We start from the raw sequence: 14,765 nt of genomic DNA, 5'->3' as shown, positions 1-14,765 counted from the left end.
TTTACCATATGAAATTTGACATGCTCAAAAATGCAAAATTGACTGGCCTGATGAACACAGGATGGCCGAGCAGTGAGAGTTGTACCTTTCCATCACTCGTTGTGTTGATTTCATCATGTCCATTTGTTTGTTTTCTCACTTTTGCAAAGTCACTGTGCATTTGCAATATGGTTCAATGGGCAGGTACCATCACGAATTTGTCATGCTATAAAAATCCTGCAGGAATGTGAAATTGACTGGGATGGCTGGGCAGTGATTCTGGTTCATCTCAATGGCTCGTTAGGGTTGATTTCAGAATGTCACTTTTGGTGATGGTACCTCACTGTTTAAACATATTGCAAATGGACAAGAGTCACCAGCAAGTCATCGTCCATCAGTCAATTAGATATCATTCTGACACCAAACTGATACAAACTGACACCAAACCCACTTCTTCCAACTCGTTTAGTAGCCAACTATCACATACTTCAGAGCTGGCCCAAAATTCACAACGCCTTCGGTTCAAACCATAAAAAAAAACATAAAACACGTAGTTACGTTCTAGCTGCGGGTCCATTTCTTATGTTACGTGTAGACCTTGCTGAGGCGACCCCGAATCCCAAGTTTTGGCTCGATCGGTCATTTGGTGTCCGAGCAAAACCCTAATTGGTGCTGAAAATCCACTTTTTTCCATGACTTGCTACGGGGTCCTTGAATGAGCTATCGGACAGAAACGTTGGGGTCTGTCTATATGGGCCGAGACGGTCGCAATGCACCTAGTCTTGCGACTCTGGGACATTTCTAAATGTCGCCATTTTCGTGATGCAAAAATGAATTGAAGTCATTGCAAATGTACGAAGCTGTTTCTCGGTCCGAGAACCGTCTAGAGCCACGTAACTCACCACGCACTATCGACCGGAGGTCTAGAACAGGATTCTAAAGTTTCGGAACTCTAGGTCCGACGGTTCTTTAAAAGTTCCAACAAGGTTAACTAATGCAGGCAGTGTATGTCTCTACGCACCCCAATGGGTCCCTACTTCCAAGCTGTGTGTGTGTGTGATTTAGTTTTCCTTTGAAATTTTACAGGACAAATGACTGATTGACAGTTCATGGGGGTTGCCTAATCACATATATGAAGTTTTGGAAAGATCTGACTTTTTTAACCCCTCGAAACAGCCCAAGAGACACCAATTATGGCACTTCCGGTTGGCACAGGAAGCTGTAAGTCAACACATATCCTCATTGGGGTATGCTTTTACAGAATCCTCAGTTTTAAGTCCTTACGTTAAGAATTGACTGATTTACACAGGGTTGAATGCACTATGTCTATCAAACTGCAGGCAGGGTATGGATAAACACTTTTAGGGTGATTTTAACCACTTCCGGTTGGTCCAGGAAGCTTAGAATCAACACAGGTAGACCTCGTAGTGGCCTGATGGACTGTCATCGAAGACAGGTTCATACGGCATTCATAACCCACATAGGCTTCAGGTTGAATTTAGGGGTGCAGGCAATGTATTCCTATGGGGAGAGAAGTCAATGCAAACTCTTTGAAGTAAACACCTTCTTTTAACTATTAAGGGTTAATGCCACACGGTCAAGGTTAGGCTTGCACGGATCGGGAGGACCTTAGGAACGTACCTGAGGTCGAATTGTGCTTCTCACCCTAACAGTTCTCTCACTGTCACCCAAAAGCAAATGACGTTGTGGGGCAGGCTTCATTTTGGGCCTACTTTTCTAATGGTCGCTGCGCTTAGACCGAGCGAGCTACGGTCAAGCGGGATATCTCGTTGAACTCGGCACGGCCTAGAGATTATGTTTATGCCATTGCCTGCTCTCTGTGTCTTTGAGCACCGCACTTTTTAACTCCATCCTTGCTGTGTGTGCGTGTGAGAGCTTTTCTTTGACATCTGTTGGGAGAAATGACTGATTTACAGTTCATGAGGGTTACCTAGTCACACATATGAAGTTTAGGAAAGATGTGACTTTTTTAACCCTTCAAAACAGACAGTGTGACCCAATTAAAGGCACTTCCGGTTGGCACAGGAAGCTATAAGTAAACATATGTCTTGATTGACATAGAAACTTACAGAATCCTGAGTTTTAAGTCTTTAAGTTAAGAATTGACTGATCTACGATCTACACAGGGTTGAATGTAGTCATTTTCACCTTTGAAGTTTATGTACATCAAAACACCTTTTGGGTCAATTTAACCACTTCCGGTTGCTCAGGGAAGCTTAGAATCGACACAGGTAGACCTCATAGTGGTCTGATGGACTGTCATAGAAGACAGGTTCATAAGGCATTCATAACCCACATACGCTTCAGGTTGAATTTAGAGGTGAGGCAATGTATTCCTATGGGGAGAGAAGTCAATGCAAACTGTTTGATGTAAACACCTTCTTTTAACTGGTAAGGGTTAATGCCACACGGTCAAGGTTAGGCTTGCACGGATCGGGAGGACCTCAGGTACGTTCCTGAGGTCGATTTGTGCTTCTCACCTTAACGGTTCTCTCACTGTCACCCAAAAGCAAATGACACAGAAATCTCGCAGAGCTCCGCAGCACACTTTAAAAAGATTCGTAAGAACACCCTGCAACTGGATCTGTAACCGTTGAAAAAAAAAACACCTATCCGTGAACATCACCAATCTCTCGTTGTACGATTTCTCTTAAATGACGATAGATAAATGGCTGGTTCTTTTTTTATTGACACCGGAGGCTCCTTGACTTTGACGTGAAGTGGAAAAATAATTTCTCTATTTTCATTTTGGACCTTTAATCCCAGATAAATGGCCATAACTCAAATACCGTTGAGGCCTAGACGCCATCTTGTTCGGGGCCATGCCCATTATGCCAAACATACGCTCACCGAGTTTCGGCTTCAAATATTTTCCGTTTTCGAGATAAGGCCCCGTCGTGAATTGTGATGTTTTGTCCAATAGCAATATGATTGCTTATGCCCTCTTGTGGGATATTCCGGGACAGCGGAAAAATGACCAAAATCTTATTATTTTTGTAAAACGGAAACCGAATGTCCGACAAAGTTCATTTGATGACTTCCTGGTAGGTCTGGCCCTGCCGCTGAATTCCGACGCCGTCCGCAATTTTACAAACGATTTTGGACGTTTAAGGGACCATTTTTCAATATGGACTTTCTCACTAACCATACAGCAACTGCTAAGGTATGGGACAAACAAACTGTCATGTAACAATGACAAGAAACTTCATGCAACACTGATGTCACAAACCATGAAAAACTGAAAGATCTTACCCTTAATGTATGACAGAAAACATGTAACACACTCTAACCAACTGAGGCGGGATAACCGGCCGCTGGCTGAGCACAATTGTTGAGATGCTGTGCAAGTGCTGGAGGACCGGCCGCTGGCTAAGAGCACAATTGTTGAGATGCACCGAGCCTCTGCAAGTGCTGGAGCGTCAAACTAACAAGTCCACCAACAGCATAGCCTGACAAGACTGGACCCTCTTGGTTGCTTCTTGACTGCAGAAATTCAAACGGCTGGGGAATTGAGCTCAAATGACTTTGTTTGCCCGTGCCCACATTCTCCAAAAACACATTGGATCCAAGACAACTTTATTGATCACCTTGTTTAAAACTAGTTCAAATGTCAACAAACTTGTCAGAGATTTTTCTGTACTACAAAGTGTTCAAGAAACTTCATGTAACACTGATGTTTATTTCAGATGAAAAAGAAAGATCATTACTTACTTTCAGAACCAGCGTATCACACACTCTAACAACTGAGCTAACCGGAATGGCTTTTTGAGATGCACCGAGCCTCTGCAAGTGCTGGAGCGCAAACAACAAGTCCACTGAACTGGATAAATGAATGGACACTCTTGGTTGCTTTGTGGCAATTCCAAACAGGTGGGGAATTTTCTATAAAGGCACGGACGGAAAAATGTACCCATGGTCTTCTGTTTTCGAGACCGACGCCTTACCACTTGGCCACCATGCCACTCTATACTGCAATATATATATATATATATATCAACATTCTGGAAAGTAGTAGTTGTGCAAATGTGAATTTGGCACACAAACTCAGTGGAGAAAGGACCTCATACATATATAGCATGCACTCCCCTCTCAGCTTCCATCCCATTTAATTTGCAGATAAAACGCAATATCAATACACTGTACTTTATATATACACAACTCCATTGAAACTACAATGAAATGATAGCAGCAATTCTTAAAACAGGTACGGACAGGGATCGAAAACATGAACTTCAGTTTTTGAAAATGATGCCATAAAAGTTGGCAACCATGCCACTTCTGTTCTATAAATGTACTAACAGGGATTGAACGCATGTTCTTCAGATTAAAGACCAAATTATTTAGCACATCTCTGTTTCCTGCTTAGAATTTCAACATTCTGGAAAGTAGAAGTTGGGTCTTTGCAAAAAAACATGGAGAAGCTGGGGATTGAACCCAGGACCTCATACATGCAAAGCATGCGCTCTACCACTGAGCTACACCCCTTTCTGGGAAAGAAAAAATTGTTTCTAATTTTCTTAAATTTCTCCTTTATTATAGCAGGTAAGCCAGTTAAGAACAAGTTCTCATACACAACTGCGACCTGGCCAAGGTAAAGCAAAGCAGTGCAATTCATTTGCAGTCTGGACGCGGAGGGGTGAACATCTCCTGCTCTGACTGCAGCTGGAAGGGACTGCTGCGAGAGGACTAGGTCGCCTGTGATTGCCTTGATAAGGCGGAGCTTTACCTAGTATAGACTTACAGATGACCTGGAACCAGTGGTTCTGGCGACAAGTTACACATGGAACAAACTAGCGCACAGTCAATAACAAAATAGAAGGGATTTTTTTTTAAAGGCAATAAATATGCCATAGTACCGAAGTAATCACAATTTAGCAAATGAACACTGGAGTGATAGATGAGCAGATGATGATGTGCAAGTAGAAATACTGGTGTGCAAAAGTGCAGAAAGTAAATAAAAACAATATGGCGATGAGGTAGGTAGATTGGGTGGGCTATTTAGAGATGGGCATCTCCTGCTCTGACTGCAGCTGGAAGGGACTGCTGCGCAAGGACTAGGCCGACTGTGAGTGCTTTGATAAGGCGGAGCTTTACCTAGCATAGACTTACAGATGACCTGGAGCCAGTGGTTCTGGCGACGAGTTACACATGGAACAAACAAGCGCACAGTCAATAACAAAATAGCCAGTGGTTCTGGCGACGAATATGTAGCGAGGGCCAGCCGACTAGAGCATACAGGTCGCAGTGGCCATATCAAGATAATTGACCTTTTCTTTACACTGTTGTGATGAAAGTACATTTCCATAATATCAGCTATCTACCATAAACGTCGAACAGGGATTGAACCCATGTGCTTCAGTTAACAAAAACAGATGGCTTTAATCTATTTCATTCTTAGAATGTCAACATTGTGGAAAGTGGGAGTTGTGCAAAAGCTAATTTAACAAGTGAATACTCTCAAAAGACAAGTTGGGGAATACTGTAGGTAAGGGAATTACCCCCCTGTATTGGACAAAAATGAATGGGAAGTCATTGGCATCGGACAAACCATATACACATTGTCCAATACCACCCAATTCGTGCGTTGATTCATGCAAAGTGTATTGCAAATGCCATATGGCAATTGCCAGTTGTCACACTTTAAAAATCCAACAGGTGGCGAATCCGCTCCACCTTGGTTTTTCATATTGGAAATGTAACCCAAGTCAATACTCCAAAAGCAAAATTTTGAAAAAATGATTTTTTTGTCAAAAACTTATCACCCCTTAAAAAAATGTGCTTTCTGGACCGTTTTTCAAATTCTTTCGATTTTTTTTGTCAATTACACATGTGTAAGAACTGTATGAATATACTTTTGTCCAATTTTATTATCATATATATATATTTTTTTTTTACATGCGCATAAGTAATATGTTTTGTCCATTTTCAATATGATTTCATAGAAAGTCAAAAGTCAAAAGTAAAAAATGTCAAAATTTTGTAAAAACTTCACACACCCTTAAAAAGTGCTTTCTGGACCGTTTTTCGAAATTCTTTCAAATTTTGTGTCAATTACACACGTATAAGAACTGTATCAACATACTGTAGTTGTATTTTATTGTCATATATATATATATTTTTTTTTTTAAACTTGTGCATAAGGAATATGATTTGTCCATTTATAATATGATTTCATAGGAAGTCAAAAGTCAAAGTCAAAAGTCACTTTTTTGGGGGCCAAATGCCATAAGAAATTTGACATGCTCGAAAATCCTGCAGAAATGCAAAATTGACTGGCCTGATGAACTCGGGATGGCCGGGCAGTGATAGTTGTTCCTTTCCATCACTCGTTGTGTTGATTTCATCATGTCCATTTGGTGATGTTTTTTTCACTATAGAATCATATTGCAAATGCACGTGCATTTGCAATATGTTTCAATGGGCATTTACCATATGAAATTTGACATGCTCAAAAATGCAAAATTGACTGGCCTGATGAACACAGGATGGCCGAGCAGTGATTTTACCTTTCCATCACTGTTGTGTTGATTTCATCATGTCCATTTGTTTATGTTTTCTTACTTTTGCAAAGTCACTGTGCATTTGCAATATGGTTCAATGGGCATGTACCATCACGATTTTGTCATGCTATAAAAATCCTGCAGGAATGCAAAATTGACTGGCCTGATGAACACAGGATGGCCTGGCAGTGATAGTTGTTCCTTTCCATCACTCGTTGTGTTGATTTCATCATGCCCAATTTGTAAGTCAAAATAAGAGCGTCAAATGACTTAAATGTAAATGTAATGTGATGTTTTTTCACTATAGAATCATATTGCAAATGCACGTGCATTGTTGTGCAACTGGTAACCCAAAAATAAAAATATGGTTGTAAATGCATTTACCGGTCATTATGATATTAATGCCCGCTATGGGAACACAGGATGGCCGGGCAGTGATAGTTGTTCCTTTCCATCACTCGTTGTGTTGATTTCATCATGTCCATTTGGTGATGTTTTTTCACTGTTGAATCATATTGCAAGTGCACAAGTGCATTTGCAATATGGTTCAATGGGCATTTACCATATGAAATTTGACATGCTCAAAAATCCTGCAGAAATGCAAAATTGACTGGCCTGATGAACACAGGATGGCCTGGCAGTGATAGTTGCTCCTTTCCAACGCTCGTTGTGTTGACTTCATCATGTCCATTTGGTGATGTTTTTTCACTGTTGAATCATATTGCAAGTGCACGTGCATTTGCAATATGGTTCAATGGGCATTTACCATATGAAATTTGACATGCTCAAAAATGCAAAATTGACTGGCCTGATGAACACAGGATGGCCGAGCAGTGAGAGTTGTACCTTTCCATCACTCGTTGTGTTGATTTCATCATGTCCATTTGTTTGTTTTTCTCACTTTTGCAAAGTCACTGTGCATTTGCAATATGGTTCAATGGGCAGGTACCATCACGAATTTGTCATGCTATAAAAATCCTGCAGGAATGTGAAATTGACTGGGATGGCTGGGCAGTGATTCTGGTTCATCTCAATGGCTCGTTAGGGTTGATTTCAGAATGTCACTTTTGGTGATGGTACCTCACTGTTTAAACATATTGCAAATGGACAAGAGTCACCAGCAAGTCATCGTCCATCAGTCAATTAGATATCATTCTGACACCAAACTGATACAAACTGACACCAAACCCACTTCTTCCAACTCGTTTAGTAGCCAACTATCACATACTTCAGAGCTGGCCCAAAATTCACAACGCCTTCGGTTCAAACCATAAAAAAAACATAAAACACGTAGTTACGTTCTAGCTGCGGGTCCATTTCTTATGTTACGTGTAGACCTTGCTGAGGCGACCCCGAATCCCAAGTTTTGGCTCGATCGGTCATTTGGTGTCCGAGCAAAACCCTAATTGGTGCTGAAAATCCACTTTTTTCCATGACTTGCTACGGGGTCCTTGAATGAGCTATCGGACAGAAACGTTGGGGTCTGTCTATATGGGCCGAGACGGTCGCAATGCACCTAGTCTTGCGACTCTGGGACATTTCTAAATGTCGCCATTTTCGTGATGCAAAAATGAATTGAAGTCATTGCAAATGTACGAAGCTGTTTCTCGGTCCGAGAACCGTCTAGAGCCACGTAACTCACCACGCACTATCGACCGGAGGTCTAGAACAGGATTCTAAAGTTTCGGAACTCTAGGTCCGACGGTTCTTTAAAAGTTCCAACAAGGTTAACTAATGCAGGCAGTGTATGTCTCTACGCACCCCAATGGGTCCCTACTTCCAAGCTGTGTGTGTGTGTGATTTAGTTTTCCTTTGAAATTTTACAGGACAAATGACTGATTGACAGTTCATGGGGGTTGCCTAATCACATATATGAAGTTTTGGAAAGATCTGACTTTTTTAACCCCTCGAAACAGCCCAAGAGACACCAATTATGGCACTTCCGGTTGGCACAGGAAGCTGTAAGTCAACACATATCCTCATTGGGGTATGCTTTTACAGAATCCTCAGTTTTAAGTCCTTACGTTAAGAATTGACTGATTTACACAGGGTTGAATGCACTATGTCTATCAAACTGCAGGCAGGGTATGGATAAACACTTTTAGGGTGATTTTAACCACTTCCGGTTGGTCCAGGAAGCTTAGAATCAACACAGGTAGACCTCGTAGTGGCCTGATGGACTGTCATCGAAGACAGGTTCATACGGCATTCATAACCCACATAGGCTTCAGGTTGAATTTAGGGGTGCAGGCAATGTATTCCTATGGGGAGAGAAGTCAATGCAAACTCTTTGAAGTAAACACCTTCTTTTAACTATTAAGGGTTAATGCCACACGGTCAAGGTTAGGCTTGCACGGATCGGGAGGACCTTAGGAACGTACCTGAGGTCGAATTGTGCTTCTCACCCTAACAGTTCTCTCACTGTCACCCAAAAGCAAATGACGTTGTGGGGCAGGCTTCATTTTGGGCCTACTTTTCTAATGGTCGCTGCGCTTAGACCGAGCGAGCTACGGTCAAGCGGGATATCTCGTTGAACTCGGCACGGCCTAGAGATTATGTTTATGCCATTGCCTGCTCTCTGTGTCTTTGAGCACCGCACTTTTTAACTCCATCCTTGCTGTGTGTGCGTGTGAGAGCTTTTCTTTGACATCTGTTGGGAGAAATGACTGATTTACAGTTCATGAGGGTTACCTAGTCACACATATGAAGTTTAGGAAAGATGTGACTTTTTAACCCTTCAAAACAGACAGTGTGACCCAATTAAAGGCACTTCCGGTTGGCACAGGAAGCTATAAGTAAACATATGTCTTGATTGACATAGAAACTTACAGAATCCTGAGTTTTAAGTCTTTAAGTTAAGAATTGACTGATCTACGATCTACACAGGGTTGAATGTAGTCATTTTCACCTTTGAAGGTTATGTACATCAAAACACCTTTTGGGTCAATTTAACCACTTCCGGTTGCTCAGGAAGCTTAGAATCGACACAGGTAGACCTCATAGTGGTCTGATGGACTGTCATAGAAGACAGGTTCATAAGGCATTCATAACCCACATACGCTTCAGGTTGAATTTAGAGGTGCAGGCAATGTATTCCTATGGGGAGAGAAGTCAATGCAAACTGTTTGATGTAAACACCTTCTTTTAACTGGTAAGGGTTAATGCCACACGGTCAAGGTTAGGCTTGCACGGATCGGGAGGACCTCAGGTACGTTCCTGAGGTCGATTTGTGCTTCTCACCTTAACGGTTCTCTCACTGTCACCCAAAAGCAAATGACACAGAAATCTCCCTTGGAGAGCTCCGCAGCACACTTTAAAAAGATTCGTAAGAACACCCTGCAACTGGATCTGTAACCGTTGAAAAAAAAAAAACACCTATCCGTGAACATCACCAATCTGTCGTTGTACGATTTCTCTTAAATGACGATAGATAAATGGCTGGTTCTTTTTTTATTGACACCGGAGGCTCCTTGACTTTGACGTGAAGTGGAAAAATAATTTCTCTATTTTCATTTTGGACCTTTAATCCCAGATAAATGGCCATAACTCAAATGCCGTTGAGGCCTAGACGCCATCTTGTTCGGGGCCAACTGCCCATTATGCCAAACATACGCTCACCGAGTTTCGGCTTCGAAATATTTTCCGTTTTCGAGATAAGGCCCCGTCGTGAATCGTTATGTTTTGTCCAATAGCAATATGATTGCTTATGCCCTCTTGTGGGAATTTCCGGGACAGCGGAAAAATGACCAACATCTTATTATTTTTGTAAAACGGAAACCGAATGTCCGACAAAGTTCATTTGATGACTTCCTGGTAGGTCCGGCCCTGCCGCTCGGCCCGACGCCGTCCGCGGACGTCTAGTAAGGGACCGTACATTTTCAATATGGACTTTCTCACTAACCATACAGCAACTGCCGAAATCTTCCCTTAAGGTATGTAAACAATGACAAGAAACTGTCATGTAACAATGACAAGAAACTCTCATGTAACACTGATGTCACAATGTCAGATGAAAAAGAGAGACATTACTTACTTTCAGAGAGCAGCGTATCACACACTCTAACCAACTGAGCTAACCGGCCGCTGGCTACAGAGCACAATTGTTGAGATGCACCGAGCCTCTGCAAGTGCTGGAGCGCAAACTAACAAGTCCACCAACAGCATAGCCTGACAAGACTGGACCCTCTTGGTTGCTTCTTTCGGAAATTCCAAACGGCTGGGGAATTAGCTCAAATGCTTTGCACGCGTGAGGTAGTGGGATCGATGCCCACATTCTCCAAAAGCACATTGTTTTATGGATCCAAGAAAACTCCAGTTCACACTTCATGCAGCCTGTCAGACCTTGTCATTAGCAATGTTACTGTCATGTAAAATGTCAATGACAAGAAACTCTTTCATGTAACACTGATGTCACAATGTCAGATGAAAAGAAAGACATTACCTTTACTTTCAGAGAGCAGCAACATATCACACACTCTAACCAACTGAGCTAATTCCGGCCGCTGGCTACAGAGCAACAATTGTTGAGATGCACCGAGCCTCTGCAAGTGCTGGAGCGCAAACTAACAAGTCCACCAACAGCATAGCCTGACAAGACTGGACACTCTTGGTTGCTCCTTGTGGCAATTCCAAACAGGTGGGGAAATTTTCTATAAAGGCACGGACGGAATTTGAACCCATGGTCTTCGGTTTACGAGACCGACGCCTTACCACTTGGCCACCATGCCACTCTATAATGCAATATATATATATATATATATATCAACATTCTGGAAAGTAGTAGTTGTGCAAATGTGAATTTGGCACACAAACTCAGTGGAGAAAGGACCTCATACATATATAGCATGCACTCCCCTCTGAGCTTCCATCCCATTTAATTTGCAGATAAAACGCAATATCAATACACTGTACTTTATATATACACAACTCCATTGAAACTACAATGAAATGATAGCAGCAATTCTTAAAACAGGTACGGACAGGGATCGAAAACATGAACTTCAGTTTTTGAAAATGATGCCATAAAAGTTGGCAACCATGCCACTTCTGTTCTATAAATGTACTAACAGGGATTGAACGCATGTTCTTCAGATTAAAAGACCAAATTATTTAGCACATCTCTGTTTCCTGCTTAGAATTTCAACATTCTGGAAAGTAGAAGTTGGGTCTTTGCAAAAAAACATGGAGAAGCTGGGGATTGAACCCAGGAGCTCATACATGCAAAGCATGCGCTCTACCACTGAGCTACACCCCCTTTCTGGGAAAGAAAAAAATTGTTTCTAATTTTCTTAAATTTCTCCTTTATTATAGCAGGTAAGCCAGTTAAGAACAAGTTCTCATACACAACTGCGACCTGGCCAAGGTAAAGCAAAGCAGTGCAATTCATTTGCAGTCTGGACGCGGAGGGGTGAACATCTCCTGCTCTGACTGCAGCTGGAAGGGACTGCTGCGAGAGGACTAGGCCGCCTGTGATTGCCTTGATAAGGCGGAGCTTTACCTAGTATAGACTTACAGATGACCTGGAACCAGTGGTTCTGGCGACAAGTTACACATGGAACAAACTAGCGCACAGTCAATAACAAAATAGAAGGGATTTTTTTTTTTTAAAAGGCAATAAATATGCCATAGTACCGAAGTAATCACAATTTAGCAAATGAACACTGGAGTGATAGATGAGCAGATGATGATGTGCAAGTAGAAATACTGGTGTGCAAAAGTGCAGAAAGTAAATAAAAACAATATGGCGATGAGGTAGGTAGATTGGGTGGGCTATTTAGAGATGGGCATCTCCTGCTCTGACTGCAGCTGGAAGGGACTGCTGCGCAAGGACTAGGCCGACTGTGAGTGCTTTGATAAGGCGGAGCTTTACCTAGCATAGACTTACAGATGACCTGGAGCCAGTGGTTCTGGCGACGAGTTACACATGGAACAAACAAGCGCACAGTCAATAACAAAATAGCCAGTGGTTCTGGCGACGAATATGTAGCGAGGGCCAGCCGACTAGAGCATACAGGTCGCAGTGGCCATATCAAGATAATTGACCTTTTCTTTACACTGTTGTGATGAAAGTACATTTCCATAATATCAGCTATCTACCATAAACGTCGAACAGGGATTGAACCCATGTGCTTCAGTTAACAAAAACAGATGGCTTTGCGCATCTATTTCATTCTTAGAATGTCAACATTGTGGAAAGTGGGAGTTGTGCAAAAGCTAATTTAACAAGTGAATACTCTCAAAAGACAAGTTGGGGAATACTGTATAAGGGAATTACCCCCTGTATTGGACAAAAATGAATGGGAAGTCATTGGCATCGGACAAACCATATACACATTGTCCAATACCACCCAATTCGGCGTTGATTCATGCAAAGTGTATTGCAAATGCCATATGGCAATTGCCAGTTGTCACACTTTAAAAATCCAACAGGTGGCGAATCCGCTCCACCTTGGTTTTTCATATTGGAAATGTAACCCAAGTCAACGTCCAAAAGCAAAATTTTGAAAAATGATTTTTTTGTCAAAAACTTATCACCCCTTAAAAAAGTGCTTTCTGGACCGTTTTTCAAATTCTTTCGATTTTTTTGTCAATTACACATGTGTAAGAACTGTATGAATATACTTTTGTCCAATTTTATTATCATATATATATGCCATATTTTTTTTTTGTACATGCGCATAAGTAATATGTTTTGTCCATTTTCAATATGATTTCATAAAAGTCAAAAGTCAAAAGTAAAAAATGTCAAAATTTTGTAAAAAACTTCACACACCCTTAAAAAGTGCTTTCTGGACCGTTTTTCGAAATTCTTTCAAATTTTGTGTCAATTACACACGTATAAGAACTGTATCAACATACTGTAGTTGTATTTTATTGTCATATATATATATATTTTTTTTTTTTAAACTTGTGCATAAGGAATATGATTTGTCCATTTATAATATGATTTCATAGGAAGTCAAAAGTCAAAGTCAAAAGTCACTTTTTGGGGGCCAAATGCCATAAGAAATTTGACATGCTCGAAAATCCTGCAGAAATGCAAAATTGACTGGCCTGATGAACTCGGGATGGCCGGGCAGTGATAGTTGTTCCTTTCCATCACTTTTGTGTTGATTTCATCATGTCCATTTGGTGATGTTTTTTTCACTATAGAATCATATTGCAAATGCACGTGCATTTGCAATATGTTTCAATGGGCATTTACCATATGAAATTTGACATGCTCAAAAATGCAAAATTGACTGGCCTGATGAACACAGGATGGCCGAGCAGTGATAGTTGTTTACCTTTCCATCACTCGTTGTGTTGATTTCATCATGTCCATTTGTTTATGTTTTCTTACTTTTGCAAAGTCACTGTGCATTTGCAATATGGTTCAATGGGCATGTACCATCACGATTTTGTCATGCTATAAAAATCCTGCAGGAATGCAAAATTGACTGGCCTGAAACACAGGATGGCCTGGCAGTGATAGTTGTTCCTTTCCATCACTTTTGTGTTGATTTCATCATGTCCAATTTGGGGCTCTGGATAAGCAAATGCACGTGTTGTTGTGCAATGACTTAAATGTAAATGTAATGTGATGTTTTTCATATAGAATCATATTGCAAATGCAAAATATTCGTGCATTGTTGTGCAACTGGTAACCCAAAAATAAAAATATGGTTGTAAATGCATTTACCGGTCATTATGATATTAATGCCCGGCCTGATGGGAACACAGGATGGCCGGGCAGTGATAGTTGTTCCTTTCCATCACTCGTTGTGTTGATTTCATCATGTCCATTTGGTGATGTTTTTCACTGTTGAATCATATTGCAAGTGCACGTGCATTTGCAATATGGTTCAATGGGCATTTACCATATGAAATTTGACATGCTCAAAAATCCTGCAGAAATGCAAAATTGACTGGCCTGATGAACACAGGATGGCCTGGCAGTGATAGTTGCTCCTTTCCAACGCTCGTTGTGTTGACTTCATCATGTCCATTTGGTGATGTTTTTCACTGTTGAATCATATTGCAAGTGCACGTGCATTTGCAATATGGTTCAATGGGCATTTACCATATGAAATTTGACATGCTCAAAAATGCAAAATTGACTGGCCTGATGAACACAGGATGGCCGAGCAGTGAGAGTTGTACCTTTCCATCACTCGTTGTGTTGATTTCATCATGTCCATTTGTTTGTTTTCTCACTTTTGCAAAGTCACTGTGCATTTGCAATATGGTTCAATGGGCAGGTACCATCACGAATTTGTCATGCTA

The 14,765-nt window shown here is 41.3% G+C and overlaps 3 non-coding genes across 3 annotated transcripts; all 3 read right to left on the bottom strand.

Annotated features, from left to right (window-relative positions):
- Positions 1-4,413: 4,413 nt before the first annotated feature.
- trnaa-ugc (transfer RNA alanine (anticodon UGC)) lies at positions 4,414-4,485 on the bottom strand. The gene has a single exon. It is a non-coding gene; the product is annotated as a tRNA-Ala (tRNA).
- Positions 4,486-11,155: 6,670 nt separating this feature from the next.
- On the bottom strand, positions 11,156-11,227 carry trnat-cgu (transfer RNA threonine (anticodon CGU)). The gene has a single exon. It is a non-coding gene; the product is annotated as a tRNA-Thr (tRNA).
- A 455-nt stretch (positions 11,228-11,682) lies between these two features.
- trnaa-ugc (transfer RNA alanine (anticodon UGC)) lies at positions 11,683-11,754 on the bottom strand. Its single transcript has one exon. It is a non-coding gene; the product is annotated as a tRNA-Ala (tRNA).
- Positions 11,755-14,765: the final 3,011 nt, after the last annotated feature.

The sequence above is a fragment of the Oncorhynchus nerka genome, unplaced genomic scaffold (assembly GCF_034236695.1).
Source record: "Oncorhynchus nerka isolate Pitt River unplaced genomic scaffold, Oner_Uvic_2.0 unplaced_scaffold_1421, whole genome shotgun sequence".
Taxonomy (NCBI): Eukaryota; Metazoa; Chordata; class Actinopteri; order Salmoniformes; family Salmonidae; genus Oncorhynchus; species Oncorhynchus nerka.
The sequence above is the reverse complement of the archived record's forward strand: the minus strand, read 5'-3'. Positions and strand labels throughout refer to the sequence as shown.